Here is a 22831-nt window from a genome sequence, read left to right as displayed (position 1 = left end):
CCAATTAACAGATTCTCTCTCAATCTATATCTTTCTCTCTCAAAGCACTCAACGGAAATATGGACGGAAATTTTTTTTCAATCTAAAACTAAAACTAACCTAGGAGAAAAACATGAGCTCCTAAGGCATGTCTACAACTAATCTAGTAATGGAAGCAATCCTAGTGAACTACTAATGAGCTAAACTAGGAGAGCTAAACCTATGCTCTGATACCATGACAAAACATGTGTGCCTCAGGATCTATGGAGCACTCTAAGGTGGATGGAACCTATGTGGAAACATGATGAAGAGAGTGCTCATGACATGTAGCTCAAGTCAATTAGGTTCCAAAATAGATTAGCTTGGATTCATAAAGAGAATCTTGAGATAGTGCAAAGTGCTTGATTGATATTACTTCAAATGAACCTCCCTTTTATAGGTGAGGGTACTTACATCCATATGCTTGCTCACATGTGGGATATCTCCTCCATGCCATGTGGCAGCTTGCCCTTTACTCATACCTTTGCTCTACATGTGCTCATGGCACCACAACTCTCAATAATCTTTTAAATTGAAAAATGTTAACTTTTCTTTAGATACTTGTTCTTCATTTCTCTCACATGCAGGTTTAGCCTCTACATCAAAACCCCTTCTTTTGCATATTTAACCCTCTTAAACCCCAGCACATTAAAATGAACACAGAAAAAGAAATTATTTAATGCTTTTCTTTGCTTCGACGGTTGGTTTAGCATAGTTTAGCATAGATTAGATTGCCTTAGAGGAGAGACAATTCTCCAAGTTTCCAATCGAAGCCATGCTCAAATTTTTCTAACTAGTTCCTAATTGTTGTCAATCCCTTCACTCACATGCAGTTTCACACTCATAACATGCTATTAAATAGGACCTTTTACCATTTGCCAAGAAGTTTGCCAAGAAGTTTATCAGATTACATGAGCAGATAGCAGATATCAGTGGACAGATTACATATATCAGTGGACAGATTACATGTCATGGGGCATATTGGAGCTTGATGGTTATAGTAGTCATTTGTTTTCATTGTAAATCTTTATTGGTTATTTTTATTGCATTTGTACAAATATTTAAGCTCATTTATTGTCATAAAAAACCTTGTAAAGCCTTCTAGGCTATTTTCTACATTTATTGCCATATGAAGCGCCTTGTAATAAACCCGACCATCCCAACCTTTCACTATTTAATGAGTATCACTGGGTTGTATAAGTGGATATCAGTGCAATAGTTTTTAGTGGGTAGATTGCATCAGTTGGGTATCAGTGCACAGATATCAATGGATAGACAGATTACATGTCATCACGAAGATTTAAGCTTTATCACTAGAGGGCAAATCAATGGATGGACAGATTACATGTCATCACGAAGAGTGAAGCTTTATCACTAGAGGGCATTTTATTTCATTGTAAAGCTTTATTGGCTAATTTTCTTACATTTGTACAAATATTTAAGCCTTGTACAGCCTTCTAGGCTATTTCCCACATTTATTGCTATAAAATACTTTGTAAAGCCCTCTCCGCTACTGGTCACATTTATTTCCATATGAAGCCTTGTAAAGCCTTTTGGGCTATTTCCCACATTTATTGTATCAAGCGTTGTATATTATACTTTACTTGTATGTATCTAAATTCTTTATTATCTTTTCTTGTAGGATTATAGAGCAATCAACTAATGTGGGGGCTATCCTAAATGACTCTAAGATTAGAGCATGGGTCTCTAATGTCACTTTGAATTTGAAAGGATAGGAATATAACCCCAATAGCTTTGGTAGGTGGACTCAATATCACATGGGCAGAAGAGCTTGGTTTCTTCATCAAAAGGAAAAGAGACTCTTTCTACTTATGTCAAAAAGGGAGTTCAATGATGTTGACGATCCATGGGATGCCACATTCTTCAAAAAAGATATGACTTCAAGCCTTTTAGTAGGCATAATGATAGAGCCAAAAGAGACTTTTATGGATATTTTCACAAAGAGTTTAGATCCTGAAGTTGGCAGTCTTCATTTTGTTGTGTCAAGGAGAGACTCAAAGACCTTTGTGATGCCTCCTCCTCAACCATCAAAGTTTCTAGAGCTACAAAGTGCATTGGAGGCTCTTGCATATACTTGGGAGCAATTTCCTAGTGTGGTGGCAAAAAGGCTCAGGGGGGTCACTATGTATAAACCCTCTATATCACGTGCGTTCAAGGCCTATATTTAAAATCCCTTATCTGTAAATTTTTTCATTAATAAAATGTACCCCTTTTCTATACAAATCTGTAAATTTTTTCCAAAACTATTTTAAATAGTCCCTTATGTATATTTATTTCTGTAAATTTTAGAAATAAAAAATATTCTTCTGTTGAACTCACGTGATAGGGTTACATATGATGAGTGACCCCCCCGAGCAAAAAGGATGCATGCAAAGATTATGTTTGAGTACTTTCAGCATGCAAAGACCACTGCATGGAAGAATGCATCAATGTACAGGTGAGGCGTGATGCAGTGCATGGTGCCATTAAGTATTTGTTGTCAAAGAAACAAATCCCACTTAGTCATTGTAACATTGACTATAATGTGGTCAAGCATATAGCTTCTTTGTCAACACCCAAGGTAAAGCTATGGGCAAACAGGTGGATTAAAAAGGATGAAGATGGGTCAGAAATAGTAACCTCTTATATGAGAAAAGAAATCCCACAATAGGTGGTTGCATATGTGGAAAGATTAATCAGCAAGATAAGGATGCCGACAGATATGCACCAAAGCTTTCGATTCAATGTAGAGGTTACGTCAGAGTCTAGAAAGCTTGTGAACTTCAGGGGAGTTTCAAAAGATGACTTCATCAAGAATGAGTCAACATGGGACAAGCCACAACTATTCTTCATCAATGAAGTTTCTAGCGATGATATCCATAACTTCATTGATAGAATAGTATATACCACCATTAGCAAAGTGGTAATTTGCAACATTATCATTTTTGTTGATAAAAAAGACAAAGAAGCCATGCAGGTTACTCTAGAGCGAGCATATTCATCAGATTTGAAGATCTATAGTGGTGTTTATGTAGCAAAGAGAGGCAAGAGAGAATGTGGCATAGCAATTCAATATCTTGAATCATTCTTCTTGTGTATGTGGAGTCCTAACCCTGATCACTCCTTACAAAAGAACATAAGAGGGAATTCAAATAATTTGAGATTGATACTAGAAGAGCAAGATATTCCTAGGTCAATACATTATCAAAAAAACAACTATGGAAACCCTGCAAAAAGTGGGAGTCTTTTGCTTACCACGGTGGAGAATTCGCTACTGGCAGGTTGAGAGGTCACCTTGTGCAGGATGGGATATTTATTTGAGGATCTCCTCAGAAAAGGAAACTCCACAAATATTATTAAAAACAAGCATTTCATGGCCTATTTTCAACTTCAAGCAGATCTAACCATAGGCTATGAAAAAGAGGTAGAGCACAAGGAGACTGATGACATGGATGATGAGCTTGAAGATCATAATGTCCCAGTTGATGATGATGAAAAGATGGACTTACATGACCAGTTCAGAGAGAGGTTGGAGGATGAAGAGAAAGATGATGATGCCTTCTTTGATAATTATGGCTTGAAAAAGAGGTAGAGCACAAGGAGACTGATGACATGGATGATGACCTTGAAGATCATAATGTCCCAATTGATGATGATGAAAAGATGGACTTACATGACTAGTTCAGAGAGAGGTTGGAGGATGAAGAGAAAGATGATGCCTTCTTTGATAATTATAGCTTGTAGGGTTATGTAAAAAGGCCACTACGACAATACTTAGCCATATGAACTCTCTATTTCTCAACTAAATACAATTTTTTAAATAATATTTAAATTTGAAGATAATGAATCTAATCTCTCATATTTGTTTATAGGCAATAGAGGGAGAAGAAATGGATGAAGTCAATATGGAGGCACTCCCTTCTACTTCAGCAATACAACCACCGCTAAATTTGATTGAAGAATCCCATGAACACAAGAGCTTTAAAGACACCATGGAAAAGCAGAATGATCGCAAACATAGAATACAAGCTATGACAGAGACCCATTCTGCAAATTTAGCTTCATTGGATAAAATGGAAAGCTCATTTGAAGTTAGGATTGTTTTGAAACGAGAACATCAGTACTTGAGCTTTGGTAGAGAGGAGGTTTCAATCCTCTCCAATCCTTTAAAAGAGGTTAATGACAATGTTATCCTAGCCATTCTCAGGTAACATTTGTTTATTATTGCTACTTCAATGATCTAACATTTGTTTATTTGTTTACAGTGTAGTTATATCTCAGTTTCCCACACCCTCAGTTTCCTAGTGCAGAATGCAAATCAATTCTATGAGCTAACGTTTGTTGGTGCACTGTAGTTATTTCTCAACTTCCTAGTGCAGTGCACAATCGTATCTACATGCTCGATGCTCTCATTTCTTCTATTCTTAGCTCTCCTCAAAAGACTATAGACCTCCTCCAAACAAACCTACAAGTCATTCAAGAGGCAGTGCGCCCTTCTGGGTGAATTTTTCCCCCTCAGCTTGTTACAGGCCTGCCCCCTCCTCTTCTCTGGTCCACCTCCATTCTCCCTCTATTTTTCAAATGTGGGAACTCATTTGTCATCTTCTCTGCCCCCTCCTTCTCTAGTCCACTATGTTTCTCCCTCTCTAGTACCTCATGTAGTAGTTGCTCATTCTCTGTCCATTCCTAGATATAGCACCTCCTACAGTAGCAGCTGCTCATCCCCCTCTTCTCTTTCTTCCTCCATTCCTAGCTACAGTACCTCTTGTAGTGGTTGCTCATCCCCCTTTGCTCTTTCTCCCTCCATTCCTAGCTACAACACCTCTTGGAGCAGCTGCTCATCCCCCTCTACTCTTTCTCCCTCCATTCCTAGCTACAACATCTCTTGGAGCTTCTCTCAACCTTCAGTTCCACCCTCTATACCTTCTCCCTCTCTCCTCCTCTATCGGAGCTGCTCCCTCCCTCCAAGCTGCACTTTCTAGTCCACTATTGCTGTTGTGACCTCTGTACAAGCATGGTGAGGAGACCATACATGTACTCTGTGTCCCATAGGAGCAAAAATGCACTGGATGAATGGGTGCCTTGCACCTATAGCTTGAATGATTGGATAGTCATGAGAGGATTTGCCAAGGGTCCACATAAGCTTCCTAAGAGCAAAAGAGGTGATCTTTTACATGAATGGAAGGGCCGCATCATGAAGTTCAAGCTTGGGAAGAAAGGATTGCTTGCAAAGGTGCAACACATCTACATGGGGAAGGACATGTGCTTTCCTCTATCAAGCAATCAATTGACAATACCATCGCATTGTAAGTCTGCATTTTGTGTAAGATTTTGAAGTGTAATGAGTTAGCTTGAAATTGTATTTTGAAATAAAACCAGTGTAATGAGTCAGTTTGAAATTGTATTTGGAAATAGCGCTTGTGCATAGCAGATGTATTTCCTTCAGACTTTGAGGAGTGGGAACCAGTCGAGTGCTTCTTAGGTAAATTTACTACCATTCATGAGGATTTAGGAAGGCAAATGTATGATGGAGAGAAGTCCTCTACTTTGAAACAGAGAAATATCTATTGGCATAATGCCAAGTACATTACTCCAAGGACGGCATCAAGCTATGGCCATCTTCAATGCATTGCAACACCACAACTTGAAGACATGGATTGTAGCATGGTGGACACAAGAACAATGCAATCATACAAGGAAAAGATTGCAAACACTTATTTCATTAATTTTGGACTCATATGTCTACTTTTGGACTATTCCTTAAAATCCTTCCCAACTGAAAAGTTTACTTTATGAAACTGTCATTCGAGAATCAAAAGTTTACTTTCTGGCACTATCATTTTCACATAAGACATTTCAAAATATCTCTCTACAATGTTGTACAAATAATGCAAAAACTACTATTAAATCCTAAATTTGTATTTCTTGTTTATAAGAATCATATTCTTAAAATAAAAAATCTGAGTTATTAGTTTAAATCCATGAAAATTCATGCTATTGAGGATTCACAACATTTTAAAAATGTATACATAAGAGACCTGTAAGACTCTTTTTACTTTCAATGCAGAAAACTATAACACTCTTGAATATTCAAGAAATTAAAAGGTTTATATACACATGAGACATGATGGAAGCCTCTTTTGTACTCCAAAAAATAGCAATAGCTATGCTTGCAATTTTACATTATCATGTCATAAGTTTTACAACAAATATTGCTCTGGATGAGTCTTTGTACAAAGGATCTCCTGTGGCCTTTTCAATAATTTAATTTTTCCTTTACAATGAGTTTAGTACGAATGGGCGATCCAAACATTTGCTTGTTTGAATGTCCTTTTCTATCATGATCACAGAAATGAGCGATCCAAACATTTGCTTGTTCAGAATGTCCTTTTTGTCGTCACTTGTCACTTGGGTGCCATCTTCATTCACTCTCATCTGACAACCACCACCACCTTCACTCTTTCTTGATATTTGAATGGTGTTCTCATGGGCATTCTTCATTTGCGCTATCTCCTTCTACTTCCTCCCGGGCGAGCATCTTTGTGAACTCTGTAATGTGCATAATAATTGGTTGCGGTAATTTTATTTTGTCTTCTACATCATACCCCATGTACTTCTTTGTTTTCTTTGACCTTGATTTCTAGGATACTATGACTGTCTCTGTGGAAAGTCTTGAAATTGCTTCATGGTTTGGGACCCATTCCTTTTTCAAACAACTACTATACAATGTACTGTTATCTTGGTTCTCCTTCCTGCCCCTTGGCTCATACCATACCGCTGTAAATGTTGTAGCTCTCCCCCGGTCATCCATGCTCACGTCAACTACTTTTGCAACCCAAAACTTCACGTTCTCATGTTCATCATCCGATGGTCGAACTGCAACAAAACAATGGACATCTATGTCTATTTGTGGCATAAACTCTCTCTTCTTGGGTCCACAATATGGACGTGGGAGCAATGATTCAAACTCATTTTCAAAGAGACCACATGCTGGACGCAAGTCATTACCAACATTTGGCCAAAATAAAGGCCGTTCTGCCTTAATATCATCTTCTCGCATTTTTGCAAGGTCCTTTATCAATTGGTAGGTCTTGCTAATTACAACAGTAGTGTGTTCCTTCCAAGAGGGCTTCCAATCAGGAAATCTCCAGAGCATTTCCTCTTTGTATGCAATAAAAGCTTTTAAGCCTTCTATTTCACCTTTGGATTTCTCACTGAATTCTTTTATAGGAGCCCATGTTGGATGCATTTCTTTGCTCGGGATTGAAGTTAAGAGAGAGTAAGGTTATTCAGGTTTCCATTTTGTATCAAGAGAATAGTGTTGCCATTGCATCACTGGTTTTTCATCCTTTAAGAAAAATCAAAAATAGTGTGGAGCGCTATGACCAATCAGGGCATCACCACCTTTTTGTATGAAAGGTAGAATAAAGCTCTTCCAATCATACATCCTCTCAACAATTGAGCATATTGTTCCTTCCTTACGGCCACCAACTTGCCTCCCGCATTTTCTTATCAAGTCATCCATTGTCTCCATGTCCTTGTGTTTTAGTTCTCTTGAAACTGTGCTAAATACTTGATCGATATCCTCATGTGTGTGCCCAACCAACAAAAACCCAACTTCAATCTCATTGAAGATTCTATGAGCGATTAGCATTGAGCAAAATGCAAAGAAGAGTACATTCTTATTCTCTCGTCAACAATTGTCTGCTTGTATTCTCAAAGTTGCTGGTAGGCGACCTTTTTCTGCATGTACATTGTGAATTGCCTTCATAACGGATGTTACAACTTGATTGCTATCGTGTAGATGCAAGGAATCAATCCATATGTCTGCAAAAAACTTAAATCCATGCACTAACACTCCACATAGATGTGTCTTTAAAAAGTATTTGCCTTGTAGCTTAGGTGGAGTGTTAACGAATCGAGGTAATGTTGTTGTATTTTGATCCATACCATCTACAATAATGCACATGTACTCATTTGGGTGAGAAATAGCTTGCTCCTTCCAAAATGCATATTTTATTTTAGAATGTTGAACAAGTCCATGATGAAATTCTCTCTTTCTTTTGTAAGCTTCTTTTTGTTCTGGAGATGTTGCACTCTCAAGTGCTCGCTTTAGATCATCACAGTCGTTGCACTTTGACATTTTTTGCCTCTTTGGGATTTTAACATGTCCAAAGATTTTTTTCCAAAGAGTATACAAAGTATGAAAAGATGCCAGTGCATCCCTCTTTGCCTCTGTGTTTCTCCAATAGAGTTAAATACTTCTTTTTTGGTCAAACCTATCGGAAGATGCATTTCTGATAGGTGGGGTTGCGGTAAAGCATTTTCATAAATGTAATCTTTCAAAATTGCTGTTGCCGCAACCGTTGAGGCTCTTGTTTTGGGCCTTCCTATGTTTCCAATGAATGTTAAATTTAACTCCATACTTTGCTTTATTAGCCAAATTCCAATATGTGCCATGTGATAATCCTGTAATAATGCGATATGCATTATTGCATATACTTTTTCCATTTATAAGAGGCCTTATTTGATGTCCTGAACTTCGCCTTCTCTTATCATTTACAAGAAAGCAAGACAATCTCGTGAGTAGGTATTCATTTCTTCTGCTTCCTTTCCTTTGCCAGACATGTTCTCTACAACCCTTGATGTCATGTAAGTTAATGGATCGCATACATGTATGCTTACAGCATGTAGATCGCATTGCTTTTAGCATAACATCTTCATTCATTACTCTTATTCTCTTTGGTTGCTTTTCTGGATCTGCCTGCACTCGTTGTCTTTTCATGCATCTGTATGTCCGTTTTGGGACCTTCTGTTCATTCTTATTTGGATTTGTGTAGTTCTCCTTGTAAGATTTATTTGTCACGTTGTTTTCATGAGATGTTGCATCCTTGATCTTATCACTCTGACAGTCAAATACTGAATATTCCTTTGTTGATGTCATCCTTGCTTTTGATACATTCGTCAAACCATTTGTAACATTTACAAGTTCACAATCAAAGTCAAACACCGAATAGTCCTTTGTTGATCTCATCCCTACTTTTGATACAATCGTAGAACCACTTGTCACAATGGCATTAGAGTGTCCCGAATGATCTTCAAACTCATCTATTCCTGAGAGAACATCACTCATTGATGCACTTTCTATGGATTTCATAACTCCATAGTCAGTGGTGATAGAGTGTCCAGAATGATCTTCAAACTCATCTATTCCTGAGAGAACATCGCTCATTGATGCACTTTCTATGGATTTCATAACTCCATAGTCTTGAAACTCCTCTACTCCAGAGAGAACATCACTCATTATACTATCGTGCATGATTTCCATAATTCCATAGTTACTTGCTTTGACTCCAAGAACTTTATCAGTATCCATGAAGCCATCCATGCTTGAAGATATAACACTTTTCACATCTTTGCCCAAGTTCTCAATGTGCATGAACTCATCCACCCCGGATAAGGCATCACTTGTGAAATATTTTTCTTTCTCGGTACCAATGAACTCATCGACTTCTGATAAGACGTCAGTGCTATAGTTGAGTGCATTGGAATCATCCATCTCTGAAGGAATAAAGCTTGGTACATTGGCATATTCTTTCAATTCTTTAATGTTGTAGTATACATTATGTTTATCATTAAAAACCACATGCCGAGTCTTTCCAATCTTTAAAAATTGCATGCTCCATCTCAAATCCTTACCTACCTCATAGTAGGGACCATCCAATGACATTGAGTTATCATCCATACCATCATCAGTAACTTTTTGAATTCTCATCTGCGCAAATGTCCAGTGTTCAACTTGTTCAAATCCCAAGACTTGACCTTCTGCTACATACTTATTTGTAAATGATAACATTTGTAAAATATCTCCCACTCTAAAATCCAAAGATATGCACTTTGTATTCCTGATGACATGTGTTGGATAAGTCTCATCTCTGTCCTATGCAATAAATGCTTTGTTGGAAGTATTATAGGGCATAACATCTCCAAGGATTTCCATATCCCCACACTTATGCTTTAGCTCAACATGTGCACTAAGAATCCTTGATACGATAACCGCTACCTTATCTTCGCCAAGTCTTCTAAAGTGACAAATAGAATTTGGATCACTTTCATGGATTGTAGCAAATGCAACTACTTCTCTTTTGCAACATAAAATCACCTCCATCCCCAGAATAAATTTTGTAGCCATCTCCTTTGTGAGTTTCCTTTGCAAACAAGCTGTAACAACCATTATAAAGAACATTAGTCTCTTCTCAATAATCTACTTTATTAATAATTTAAAAATCCAGAACGTGTTTGAAAATTTAATTAGACACTAACCAATAACAACCGTAAACCAATAACAACCCTAATTCCTAAAGCCTAAACCGTAAACCAAAACAACCCTAAACCCTAACCAATAACAACCCTAAACCCTAAACCCTAAACCCTAACCCCCAAACCCTAAACCCTAAACCCTACCCCCAAACCCCAAACCCTAACTCCCAAACCCTAAACCCTAAACCCCAAACCCTAAACCCTAACTCCTAAACCCTAAACCCTAACTCCTAAACCCTAAACCCTACACCCTAAACCCTAAACCCTTAACCCTAACCCTCAAACCCTAAACCCTAAACCCTAACTCCCAAACCCTAAACCCTAAACCCTAACTCCCAAACTCGAAACCCTAAACCCTAAACCCTAACTCCTAAACCCTAAACCCTAAACCCTTAACCCTAACCCCCAAACCCTAAACTCTAAACCCTAACTCCTAAACCCTAGATCCTAAACCCTAAACCCTTAACCCTAACCCCCAAACCCTAAACTCTAAACCCTAACCCCCAAACCCTAAACCTTAACTCCTAAACCCTAAATCCTAAACCCTAAACCCTATCTCCCAAACCCTAAACCCTAAACCCTAAATCCCAAACCCTAATCCCTAAACCTTAAACTCTAACTCCCAAACCCTAAACCCAAACCCCCAAACCCTAAACCCTAAACCCTAACTCCTAAACCCTAAACCCTAAACCCTAACTCCTAAACCCTAAACCCTAAACCCTAACTCCCAAACCCTAAACCCTATACCCCAAACCCTAAACCCTAAACCTTAAACTCTAACTCCCAAACCCTAAACCTTACCCCCAAACCCTAAACTCTAAACCCTAACCCCCAAACCCTAAACCCTAAACCCTAAACCCTAAATCCTAAACCCTAACCCCCAAACCCTAAACCCTAAACCACCAAACTCTAAACCCTAACCCCCAAACCCTAACCCTCAAACCTTGAATCCTAAACCCTAAACCCTAACTGACCGAACCCCAAATCCTAAACCCAAACCACGAAATCCTAAACCTTGAAATACCAAATGGAGACCATTCTTGTGCTTCAGGACAAATGGGAGTATGTCGATGGATCTATACCTAGACCATTGGCCGATCCAGCCACTAGTAGCTCTACTCCATCTGTTGTCACAGCACCAGCAACAGGATCTACATCGGGATCTACATCTACACAAACAGTTTCCACACCAGTAGCAGATCCTGCCATTGCCCGAGCTCAAGCAGAATGGGATAAGAAAGACAAGTATGCCTATCACTTGATCAAGCAGAATGTGCAAGATGTCATGCTAGGACAGCTCAACACAGTCAAGACATCAAAAGAAGCATGGGATATGTTCGCAGCTCTCTACGAGTCCAAGAACACATCCAGGATTCTCACCCTGAGAAACCAGATCAACCAGAGTTTCCGCAATAGCAATGAAACCGGTCATGCTTATGTACTCCGCATCAAAGACTACAACAATCAACTTGCAGCAGCAGGAGAAACTATGAATCCCGCAGAAATGGTTCAAGTAATCCTGAATGGACTAGGAGAAGGATATGAGAATCTAGTCCAGAGTATTACCATCCAACGGCAAATTCCAACACTGGAAGAACTTCAGTCAGTTCTACTTGGTGAAGAACTCAGGACTCAGGCCATTCAAGCACGTAAAGGTCATTCTAATGATCAGGCATTCACAGCTTCAGACAGAAGCAGAGGCAAAGGCAGAAACAGAGGTAGATCATATCAGAAAAGTGGTCATCATCAACAAAATCAAAGTCAGAATCAGCATCAGCATCAGCATCATCCTCAGCAACATCAAAATCAGCAAAGAGGAAATCATTCCAACCGAGGAAGATTCCAAGGACGAGGGAATGCATCCACCAATGTGTCAAACATCCAGTGCAATTACTGTCACAAGTTTGGACACTATGAAAGAGATTGCCGCAAGAAGCAGTACAACCAAGGCGGTCAATCTAGCAGTAATCGAGGGAATTCCCGAGGAAGAGGAAATCATCATGGTGGACATTCTAGTCACAGTCATTTTGCAAATGAACATGGCAATATGTTTCTTGCAAGTGAGGAATTGCATCAGACTGATACAGTGCACCTAGACACTGATTTCAATCCCAAAGAAGATTTCAGCTATCAAGTCGACCAAGTGGAACAGGATCCTTGGTACATCGACAGCGGTGCATCATCTCATATGACAAATCATCAGGAATGGTTCATAGAAATGAAGCCATTGGAAGGACAAAAGAATGTCATCTACACAGCAGACAATACTCAAAGGTGAACACCAAACACGAGGGATCACCACCACTGCTATGGTTCGACCTTCGATGCATACAGAGGATACATAGGCTGCACCCCCACCACACACACAAAGAACTCGACAAAGGCAAATCCGAGATATGCTTGCAGCCCACCAGAGGAACCTACCATAGCACTATCTAGTAGGGGAGGTCTTTTGCACCTCCTGGGCACTTCATGCTTGACTCTAGGGCCTTAGTATACTACATTGCAATCTGGTTCAAGGGACAGGTGTTATCCCTATGAACAATTTCACTGGTATAAAAGGATTAGTCAAAGATGTGCTCTATGTTTCGAAGCTCAGCAAGAACCTTTTGTCAGTAGGTCAAATGACGGAACACAACTACAAAGTCATCTTCGACGGTGATGAATGCACTATTAGAGACAAATCCAAAAGAGGTCAGCTAGTAGCAAAAGGTGTCAAGGAAGGACGCTTATACAGGATGCTAGCTACAGTACCAGATAAGCATGCCATGTCAGCTCAAATGCAACAGATGCCACTATCTGCAAAATGGCACAAGAGATATGGTCATGTCAACTTCAAGTACTTGTTAGATCTCTGGAATCAGAATATGGCAATTGGGATTCCGAAGCTACAGTTTCTTGGAAAGGTTTGTGAAGCATGCTGCTTCGGCAAACAAAAGCGAACCAACTTTGTCACAAGTACCTCTCGTGCACGAGGTATTCTTGATTTGATTCATACAGATGTATGGGGTTATGCCCAGACCCGCAGCATCAATGGTTCACTTTATTACTTGACCTTCATCGACGACTACAGTAGATATTGTTGGGTCTACTTTCTGAAAGAGAAATCTGAAGTGTTTGCCAGATTAAAGCCATGGTAGAAAACTAGACAGGCAGAAAGATCAAGGTCATGAGATCCGACAGAGGAGGTGAATACATGTCTTCAGCATTCATGAACTTTTGCAAAAATCACGGCATTCGAAGACAATTCACATGTGCAGATACTCCTCAACAAAATGCAAGAGCTGAAAGGAAAAATGGGACTTTAGCAGACAGTGCTAGACCAATGCTTAGTGAAAAGCATCTTCTGAATCAGTATTGGGCAGAACCAATAGCTACAACTAACTATTTGCTTAATCGGCTTCCTACCGAACCGCCGATACACGGTATGACTCCTTATGAAGCATTCACTGGACACAAGCCACGCATTGGTCATCTCCGCATATTTGGTTGCATAGCATATGCCCACATACATGATGATCATCGCAGGAAATTGGATGCGAAGTCACGCAAATGCATCATGGTTGGCTATAGTGAAGAAAGCAAAGCATACAAATTGTATGATCCCATCAACCGCAAAGTCATTATCTCCAGAGATGTAATCTTCGATGAGGAATCAGAATGGAAAACCTCACCTACACAGGAGATAGAAGCACCGACTTCACAGTCATCTACAGAACAGGTTGATGAAGAAGAGCAAGAATTGCCAGCAACACCCCAAGCAACGCCACAGCAGCTCAAACGGTCTACTAGGGAAAGCAGACCACCAGCCAGATTGACATATGCTCAGAAAGGCAAAGCGATTCAGGTGGAAACCACCAACTATGCTCTTATGACTACCATCATGGCTACAGAAGAGCCAGTGTACTTCGAAGATGCAGTAGATAAGCGAGAATGGCAAACTGCTATGAATGAAGAAATGGATGCGTTGTATAAAAATAACACTTGGGAATTATGCGACCTTCCACCAGGAAAGAAGGCCATAGCCAACAAATGGGTATACAAAGTGAAGTACAATCTAGATGGCAGTATTCAGAGATACAAAGCCAGATTAGTTGCAAAAGGATTTGCACAACAATATGGCCAAGATTATGATGAGACTTATGCTCCAGTAGCAAAGATGGATTCCATACGGTTCTTGATATCACTAGCAACACTCAGTAAATGGAATGTGTATCAGCTAGATGTCAAGAATGCATTTCTCAATGGTTATCTAGACGAGGAAGTCTACATGCAACAACCAGCCGGTTATGTTGAACCAGGAAAGGAGAACAAGGTTTGCCATCTCAAGAAAAGTCTCTATGGCTTAAAGCAAGCACCCAGAAATTGGTACAATAGAATTGATAAGTATTTTGCTGATCTGGGATACATGAAGTCCAATGCAGATCATACTCTCTACTACAAAGTTCAAGGGGAAGATATTACTATAGCACTTTTGTACGTAGATGATCTGATTGTGACAGGAAGCAAGGATAGCTTCATCAGAAAATTAAAACAAGACTTATCTGCAGAGTTCGACATGAAAGATCTTGGACTTATGCACTATTGTCTTGGAATTGAGTTCTGGAGAGATTCAGATAGCACATTCATGAGTCAGCTCAAATATGTTGACAGTCTCCTGAAGAAGTTTCATATGGCAGATTGCAAGATTGCAGCCACTCCCATGGAACAGAGTTTGAAACTTACTAAAGATTTAGAAAAGCCTACAGTCAATGACAGATACTACAGACAACTCATTGGATCTCTTATATATCTGACAATCACACGGCCAGATATTTGTTATGCAGTAAGCTCACTAGCACAGTTTATGGCAAATCTAAAACAGTCTCACTAAAACAGTTTATGGCCTAGCGCAGACTCAAAATAGGCCCAAAACAAGCCAAAATGACAAAAACACCATTTTTCAATTTTTATCGGAATATGGTCATGTTGGTACTCAAAATGACCGGAATTCGACGAGGAATCCAAATATGAGGTCAAAAAGTTCAAATTATACACTTTTAAAATGAACATATCTCCCATAGTTCCTCCCTTCTACTTTGAATATGGACATATCTTCCATAATTTTTTGCCTCCTACTGCCACTCATATCCACCCCCCCCTTGTGCATAGTATACACTCTTCCACCCCTTCCACATGCTATGAAAATGAACATATCCTATATCCTCTCCCCCTCTTTCTAACCTCCCCAGCTTTCTTATAACAAAAACATGTATGGATTTCTAAAAAAAGCTCGCAAAAACAAAGGAAATGGTAAAAAAGCTCACATTAAAAAGCTCGCCAAAAGATTTTTCCCCTGTAAGTCATGAAGCTTACAACTCTGTTTTTAAAATTTTCAAATCTGCTATGGAGGAAAAGTATAAGATATCTACAATGCCATTGCCAATATCATGGTCTGTAAGGCTTGCACATCAAGAAACAAACCGATGTGCTAGAGAAAAGCTTGGAGGATACCATTGTGTAAGTGGCACAATGACTTGGAAGAGTAAAAAGAAATCTGGCATCCAAACGTTTGAGATGAATACTTTTAATAATGTTTATGTGGATGTAGAGAATATGCAGAGAGCCATGGCCAAATTATATGGGATGAGAGAAGAAGGTAAGAGAAATTCCTCTTCACATTCAACTTTATTTCTTCTGATTTTTATATCCTTACTGAATTTCTCTTTCATTATATATATGGCAAGCTAGTATTTGTTATTAAAATGGATGAAGCTCAGTTGGTAAAAGAGCATAAGCTAGAGAGGGTGAGCATTTGTATTATGAACGACGCCTTGCGTTTTGTTCAAGGGGATGAGGAAGTTGAGTAGGGTTTCTCAGTCCAAGACATATGGTGGCTTGCAACCTTTGAGACCCCAAAGGAGTGCCAAAGGAGTGCCATGAGGCAATGTGAAGCTTAAGCAGGACAAGAAACAATCAAGAAAGACACAAAATCTTCCTGCTAAAGTGTCCATGGGTGGAGGAAAGGCAAGGAGGTCCTTGTCCAACCACAATGCTGATAAAGAAAAACATACATTGGCTCAAAGCACCCTAGGTTAGGAGTACTAGAAAGATTTGTGTGAGTGCACTAGAAATCAAGCTTCACATCCGTGAATTGGTACTTTGAGAGCAAAACTGTGGACAAAGCTTGATGCATTTATAAAGTTGCTTAGACAAGGACGAACAGATGAAATTTATTATGACAGATTCTGTACAACATTGGGAGAATTCATATCATTGATGGTAGAAGCATGGGGGGAGTCACATATTACACATTACATGGTAATCCGCCTTAGGTTGAAATTTTGTGCTTTAAACTTGAGTCAGTTTATGTTTCTAATACAATGTTTTTCTTTACAGCATATTCTTTATGCACATGCACCATGGTTTGTGGAGCAATGGGGCCCTTTGTCCATTTGGAATACTCAAGGAATGGAGAAATCACACTACAGAGCAAAGGTAGCATACTTCAAGAATACAAGGCATGGGGGTGGTATCGCGCAAAGCAATGCACTACACAAAATGTTCAATTGGTTTTATAGATGTCTAGAGGCCAGGACTCTCAAGCGCGATAAGGTAGAGGTCTCAAGTCTCACAAAAGCGGTTCAATATGTCAATAATACAAGGAGATGTGCTGCTTGGAAGTCCTCAATAGGGAGCCAAGGGGTTGCGCTTTGGTTGCAATGTAGAGTCAGACAGGGGAGGCGTTGGGTCCTAAGAGCGCCCCAAATGTAAAATGTTTGATGAATAAAGTTAAAACTATTTTGAGTCAATTATAGATTCCAAAATTCACAAATTTGTTTGAAAATTGCAGAATTGCATGTGTGACATGGCAAGGCGGAGGGGTGAGTGGGTTGGAGGGAGGGTGGTGAAGATTAAGTATTACCGAACTGGCGACAAAACACTGGGGGGGAGGAGGTGCACTCAAAAAACCCTAAATTAAAAGAAAAACCCTAAAGTTCTTTAAAAAAAGACTATATAAAGCACTTCAAAACCCTAAAATCCCTCATTTCTATGGCACGAGTTAAACAAATTACTAGACCCACTAGACACCGTTTAGATGCTACCCGTTGTCCTCACAACGCTATGGTCTCTGAACACACACTGCAAGCCCCAGTGGCCAAGAGGGCAATGATCACCAGGGATCTGAAGGCGGTTCTCATCATCAAGAGTCCAAGCAACACAAGTCCCCACCATCCGTCTCATGGGGGATCCCAGGGATCTCAACACCATGAGGAATCCTAGCACAATGAAGGATCCAAGCACGATCAGGGGTCCTCTTAGTCCTTCCACACAACTAAGTGTGGAAATAGAGAGGTCTCCCAAGAGGGGCAAAAGAGTCCAGTCAATCCTGATCAACTTCCCCTCCCTCCTCCGTGGGGTCTTGGCGTGGAGCATCTAAACTAACAAGGGGAGTAAGAAAAGCAAAGAGAGGAGATGGATAGATTACAGGGGCCACAATAAGAGGAAGTATTTGGTGGGCTTGCAGATATAATGAACCTTGGCCCCAATCTTCCAACCAAGCAAACCGCACAAAAGAGCACCATCAACTGTCTATGCCTCGATATTATTAGATATGAGGAGCCTCTAGCACGAGTTGAACAAGAGCCTCAGCCTGCTATCTCACAGCCTCATGAAAAGGAAAAGAGACCAAGGACAAAGCAGACCACTAGGCGGGACAAGCCACCTCAAAGGACCCACCAGACATAGGAAGAGGAGTTTGAAGACGTGGTTGCAAGGGAGGAGAGGCAAAAGAAGTTCAAAGCAGACAAGCAGCCATGGAGCCATGTCCAAAGGCCAGTGTAGGGTCCCCCAAAGATTAAGAGGTGCAAAGAATCAGGCATGAAGGCACTTCAAGATATCCACAAGTTCCAAACCACTGTGGACAATCTCATTCCCCGTGCACCCTTCTAGCATGTTGTATGTGAAATAGCACAGCATTACAAGAGTGATGTGCATTTCACTTCAGGCGCTATGTGAGAAATTGAGGAGGCGATGGAGCACATGACAGTAGGTCTTTTTCAAGACATGAACTTATGTGCTATCCATGCCAAAAGAGTAACAGTGATGGACAAGGACCTTGCACTTGCCAAGCGCATCCACTCCGATCCCTCCCTTAGGCCCTAGATGTTGTTTAGGTTCATTTGGTGTAACCTGAATCATTTTGTAAATCTCTACCCTTTGAGGCCAATGAATAAAAGATTTTTTAATGTTCTATTAGTGTTCCCATGTTATTATACATGTTACGTGATGCTTTCCATGAGTTTATGCAAGTTCAGTGTGAATTTGAGTGGTCAAATGATGTTTTTTCACCACACAGTAGAAGGCAAATGTGTTCGGCATCGTGCAGGGAGCCCAAAAATGGTAAAACCTACTATGGTGCGTATGGTGAGATTCTTATCGGATTGCTCAAAAATGACCATTATAGCGCAAATATTATCTGATTGCATGCTTTTGAACAGAATAGTGAATGAAAATATTAATGCCAACAACAATTAAAGCTACAAAATACAATGACAGTATAAAAAAAATTTTGTAAAAGAATACAAAATGGGGCAGTGTATAAAATGCATAGCTGTATTCATATAAAATAAAATTTCTATACAATAAGGCTTCAGAGCCTTTCTCTCTTCTCTGAAACACTGAGAACATCGGGCTTTGAATTCCCAAATACACTCCTAGCTCTAAACCTAGTCGATAGAGATTCAACGCTATTATTGTTGCTGGCTAGGGACATGGCTGCTGCCATCAATGCCATACCTTGAAAATTGGTTCCAAAGGCATTGAGGGCAGCCATGCAGTTCACAAAATGACCTTGTTAGCATTGTAATTGATGTCAGCATGACCAATCACTCTTGACAAGGCCTTGCACTTCAGGAGGTCATCAGTACCATGTGGAGAAAACTTTTTGTGGATAACCACAAAGCACCCTTTTGCTTGGCCAAGGTAATGTGCCAGTGAGTGATCTCGGCTGAAGCTATTGCGAACAAGGCATTACCGAGATGAGAATAGGTCGACCTCAAGTGCCTCTTGCAACAGTCCAACATTACATTAGAATTCCATTAAGCAAAAGTATACCAAGAGAGAAGAAATTCAAAGCTCGTAGTTTCTTACCACTATGGAGTCATCATGCTCAATCCCTTCCTCTTTGTCAATGAGGATGGATCCAGAGGCCTTCTGCTGTGTCTGGACTGAGATGTGGAGGCTTCTTCTAGAACATCAACTAGGTCAGAGTAGATTGATGTCACTGCATCTTTGATTTGGGCCAGTGTTAAAGCAAGAACCTCTTCTATTGAATCATCTGCTCCCAATAACCCAGGTTCTTGCATAGTCGTGTCCACCTCATATCCACATATGATACCAAGAGCTTCATCCTGCCGGAGACCAAACATAACCTCTATGTCATGGAGAAAGAGGTATTGTTCTCCATCGACAAGAAGGGGAGCAAGAAACCATATCATTTTTGCAGGGTTTATAGAGGTGGTGCCCGAGGTGGATGGAATTTGAGAAGTAGAATGGGGTTCAAGAGGTCGATGGAGCACTTCCAAGGCCAACGCAGCTTCCCGCTCCTCAGCTTCTTCATCTATGGGCTCTTCATTGTAGATGTTGGGCTCATCTACAGAAATAAGAGGATCAGAAAGGGTAGGGGCAAGGTCAGGGCTTGAGGTTGAGGCCTCCTCTTCCATTTTTCCCTCCTGGAGAAGGAAAATTAAGGTCATTTCCTAGGATAGGAACCTATAATTTCTTGTGTTTTCGATGACTCCACATGCTAGGAGGTCATAAGTGTCAACCTCCCTAAACCCTAGGGGTGTGAGCTGGGCTCGAAAGTGATCTAAACGCTTCATGAACCTGGGTTCTTGATTAAAAAAGTACTTCAAATAATCAATTGGGACCCATCTTTTTGTAAACTCATCAAGTTGATATGCAAAACTCGCGATGTAGTCTTGCATGTACTTGATGAGGTCTTCAAAATCATCTCAGGCTCCCAAGTAGGTGCCTAGGACATCTATGCTCTTATCAAAGACTAGAAATAACTCCTCTCTATCAATTAATGGAGTATGGGAGATGAAATCATGGAAGGTAGACCTAGCAGAATCCATAGTAGTTTGGTAGCTAGGAGAACTATGGCTATGATAGTGAAACTTTGAAACTAAACTAACTTTATAACCTATATATACCCAAATTTTCTAAATATAAAAAATAAAAAGAATTATAAGTTTTTTGGGAAAAACTTGACATTGACATGAAACAAAACCATTCAAAACATCAAATTAATTGCACCACTATTAATTGGAAAAGGTCAAAATCCACAATTGTTCCACCCCATATTTTCTAGACAATCTTCAATATTGTAGGAGGGATAAAAGTGGCACTATGCACGAGCTTCTCTACACGCTTTCCTAGCTTTTCACCATTTAAGGTAAAGTGAAAGGTCAGACATGCCATCCTCCATGACCAATAGGTGTTCCCACACGTCCCTGAGAGTCCACTGTGACATGACAGTCACATTCTTAACATCTCCTAAATGAGAACCAATACATAAACTTACCCCTGTATTATCATCATCATTAGAGTCAAGGGGAGCCAATTGGCACCTGTTGCTTCCCCAAATCACCCCAAGCAATTCCTTAAGGGCATTCTCATGTAGGCACTTGCATGACCACATGGTTTTTGTTTTGTGCATCTAGATATTATGAAAAGAAGAAGCAAAAATGTGCAAAGGCATAAACCAAGACAACCTTACCCATTTAGAGCCAAATGTAAACTTCATGGCCATGCCCACATCCTTTGCAAACACTTATTTCATTAATTTTGGACTTGTCAATGTACAAATTCATTTTTACATATACTTTTGGACTAGTTTTCAGATAAAATTTAAGAAAAACCCAATCTTCAAAGCACATATAAAAACATAAAAACAAGCATTTTTTTATATATTTTTTAAGGACATGAAACTAAAATTATAAAATTTAAGGCAGCCTACATAAGTTACATGAAAAAATAAGATTCGTTGTTGTAAACTCTCTTAATATTTAATGGTGTTAATAAACACCTTCAAAAGTTAAGCCTGAGATTTTCAAGACTACATAAATTACATGAAAAAATAAGATTCGGTTGTTGTAAACTCTCTTAATATTTAATGGTGTTAATAAACACCTTCAAAAGTTAAGCCTGAGATTTTCAAGACTACAGCCATTCAATTTGATGAATTTTCTATTTTCAAGTCCTTAGCCTAAATTCAACCCATTCAAGAGCTGAGCTCACATCTCTTCCTCATCGATGTAGTTAAAATTATAGAAGAGAAGTAAGGATTGATGAATTTTCTTCTGCATAACACTTTGTTTGTTCCGAATGGCTTGCGCTTCCTCGGGGGAAAATCTTCCATAACGAGCCACACGCGAAGATATCTCACTTTGAAAGTCTAACAACTCTCTCCTATATGACTGCAATTTATCTATTTCAGTAGTAGCCATACTTATTTTTCTTTCCTCTTCCTTCTCTAAGCCCTTCTGACAAGCAAAGTCATCCTTCTCGTACTAGGTTAATGGAGCTGGATTTTGCTTTCTCTCCTCTCTCTTTCCTTGGTTCTCGGCAATCCATTCTTTGAGGCTGCTAATGGCTTGCTCGACAGAATCGATTACCTTAAAAAGATCCATAATGGCTGCAAGATGAAAGGAGTATGCTTGAGAAGAGGAGGTAAGGTTGCGGGCAAGATGGAAGGAGCAAGCTTGAGGAGAGGAGTAAGGTAAGAAGAGTAAAGTGGAAGAAGTGTGGAGAGGAGTAAGGTAAGAAGAGTAAAGTGGAAGAAGTTTTTGCTGCGGGTGAGATATAGAAGACGAAGAACGAGGTGAGGAAGGTAACGAGAGTGAGGAAGGTAACTAGAGGAGATAAGGCAAGATGAAAGGAGTATGCTTGAGAAGAGGAGGCAAGGCTGCGGGCAAGATGGAAGGAGCAAGCTTGAGGAGAGGAAGGAGCAAGCTTGAGGAGAGGAGTAAGGTAAGAAGAGCAAAGTGGAAGAAGTGTCTACTGCGGGTGAGATATAGAAGATGAACGACTACTAGGGAATTTATAGAACTACAGATGCAAGACCGTAATGCGAGATGACTAGATGCAAGATCGTAATGCGAGACATTATAAAATAAAATGATGGGATGCAAGACCGTAATGGGAGACATTTGAGACATATAAGATAGTGATAGTACATTGAAATCTATAAAGTAAAATGATGGAACACAAGAATGATATAATTAATAGAATCTCATCATGAGATATTCTTTTAATATAATATAAGTTAGTAATTATTAGAATCTCATCATGAGATATTCTTTTAATATAATATAAGTTAGACTTACTGTACATAATAAATGATAGATTTTGAGTACATTGAAATCTATAAAATAAAGTGATGGAACATAAGAATGATATAATTATTAGATTCTCATCATAAGATATTTATTGTACATAATAAATTAGA

Source organism: Dipteris shenzhenensis, chromosome 7 (assembly GCF_047967505.1).
Source record: "Dipteris shenzhenensis isolate YYH24624 ecotype China chromosome 7, Dip_SZ_1.0, whole genome shotgun sequence".
Classification (NCBI taxonomy): domain Eukaryota; kingdom Viridiplantae; phylum Streptophyta; class Polypodiopsida; order Gleicheniales; family Dipteridaceae; genus Dipteris; species Dipteris shenzhenensis.
The sequence above is the reverse complement of the archived record's forward strand: the minus strand, read 5'-3'. Positions refer to the sequence as shown.